A 2398-nucleotide genomic window follows, 5' to 3' on the forward strand; every position below is an offset into this window, starting at 1 on the left:
AATAAAACAATAAAAACAGACAAAACAATCAACATTAGAAAAATAAGGAAATTATTTTGTCATCTCTGGTCCTCTATAATGCCAGGTATAAAGCAATAATTCCCATAAAAAGAACTGAGAAAAGACAATGAAGATTAGGAATTAACAATGCTGTCAGATACTGCAAATAGGCTCACAAAAATGTCAATCTGCTATATGCTCTTTAGAAGAATGTGGAGGAAGTAAATATATGAACATTGTATCTATATTCATTACTCTGAAAGGAAATAATTATTCTGAGAGGAAAAAAAAGTTAGGGGAAAAAACAGAGGGGACCCCCCCCCCCCCAAATATTTCCCCCCTGCTCCCTGAATTTTCTCATCTCTCAAAGCAAATATTTTCTCTTGGAAGGAAAAAACCCTCTTTTGTCTTACCATTTAGGGAAGTACAACATCTTGACAGCAGAAAGAAAACCATACAGACCAACAAGGGCTTCATAGTGCTCCAGGCAACTATGTTTGTTTGATAAAATCTTCACTTTCAGTTAATAATCACTTGAGGGACTTATTCTTCAAGGTGCTTTATTTTGTTTTTTCACCAATACTTCCTTCTAATTGTGTGCCTACATTTTTTGTGCTGTTTCTGCTTTGCATGATACTCTAACCAAAGAGGAGAAAGGCTTACGGGAATGAGGTACATAAACTTTTAACCTCAAGGCTATTTGCAAAAGGCTGGGAGCTTTGTGTTGTAAATTTGACATGAATGATTAAGGCATATCTATTCATCAGTCAACAGCAGCCAAATGTTTCCTCTTCCCAGTCACACACATAAAACAGATTTTTGTGCTTTTAAATCCAACAAGTTTTTGTGTTTGTTAAAACACCTCGGATTACAATGTGTAAAGTACTTCATAGCACTGAGATAACTGAGCAAATGCAATAGCCAACATTGCTTTATTTATTTATTGCTTTAGCCAGCATTGTAATGATGAAGGTTGATGGGAATAGCAATTCATCAATATCTTTCAGGGGCACAGGTTCCCCAACCACAATCCAAAGGCAAGGCCTTTGTAGTCAGTTCATACCGCATAGGTCCAGACTATTTGAGAAACCATATCTCCCCATATGAACCTGCTAGAGCCCTAAGATGTTCAGGAGAAGGCTTTCTCTCATTTCCACCACCATTGCTGGCTCGCTTGGTGAGGACACAAGAGAGAGCCTTCTCAGTGGCTGCTCCCACTTCTGGAATGCCTTCCACAGAAGGCTAGGTTGGCTCCCTCTCTACTAGCCTTTTGTTAACAAGCAAAAACAGTTTAAGTCAGACAGGTTTTTAATATATAATCATGGGATGTGTCCATCTATTTCTTTAGATGTATAAGAATGGCACCGTTTTCTGGGACTTGGGGAGGAACTCCTAGGATATTTTGCAGGATGCCTTAGTAGGTGTGCATCTTGCCATAAGGACATAGCTAGATACTTCCCAGCCCCAGCACCCAGTCTGACATGGCCACTATATGACAACGTCAGGGAGAGTAAGTGGAAGATGAGTCTTGTGTGGAGGGAGGAAACACGATTTTACCTCGGCAAAACTTTGTATTTCATCTCCAGGATGTCAGCTAAGAATGACCCATGGCAGAATGTGCATGAATTTAATATTCATTGGAATATTCTTTTTGTATTTTTTAAAGTAGTTGATTGTTAGCCTTTTGCCTTTGGAATCAAAGTCACTATTATATTTAAATAAAATAAATATTGTCAACAGTTTCCTATAAGGTAAAATATAGGAGGAAACAACCCATTTCCTGTGGACTTTTCAACAACATTCAAATACCTTTTGGCCTTTGGTTTTTAACTTATTCCAGCAAATGGAGGTTTTAGTAGGGTGTAGTGTCCATATTTCATTAGGTTTAAAATGTGTTTTTAAAAAACTGTTTTAAATTTGTTTGTTTTTAAAAAAAACAGAATTGTGGTTTATTTAATTTTTAACTTTTGTATTACTGTTGTTGCTGTTGAGCTATGTTTTAAGTAGTTATAAGCTGCATTGAATTCTGAGCTGTGAAAAAGGTGGGTCATAAATTAATTTATAGTAATGAGATTTGTGAGATATTTTCTATCTTCATATATAACACACAAGTTAAAATTTCATTGGCAAAAATTATGACCCATTGTCAAAAAAAAGAGAGAATGCTATTCAATATTTTCATTCCTTGTTATTGAATCTTACATATTCTATCCTATTGAATCCATGTAGTATCAAGATCTTTTGTTCTTAAAATTTGCCTTCACCAGTTAACACTTCATGCCATTATTGAATCAAATTTTGCTGAATGATAAATTAAACAGAGAGCTTAATTTAGAAAGATGAAAGTTTCCCCCACAAAACCAACTTTTATGATGAACCAAACTGATAATAAGTATTG

At 35.6% G+C, this 2398-nt stretch overlaps 1 long non-coding RNA gene across 1 annotated transcript in view; it reads right to left on the reverse strand.

Moving 5' to 3' along the window:
- LOC121929600 overlaps positions 1 to 707 on the reverse strand; it is a 20551-nt gene extending 19844 nt beyond the window's left edge. The window contains exon 1 of the long non-coding RNA XR_006103699.1: positions 414 to 707. This is a non-coding gene — a long non-coding RNA (uncharacterized LOC121929600). The remainder of the gene's footprint in view (positions 1 to 413) is intronic.
- Positions 708 to 2398: the final 1691 nt, after the last annotated feature.

The sequence above is a fragment of the Sceloporus undulatus genome, chromosome 4 (assembly GCF_019175285.1).
Source record: "Sceloporus undulatus isolate JIND9_A2432 ecotype Alabama chromosome 4, SceUnd_v1.1, whole genome shotgun sequence".
NCBI classification, from domain to species: Eukaryota; Metazoa; Chordata; class Lepidosauria; order Squamata; family Phrynosomatidae; genus Sceloporus; species Sceloporus undulatus.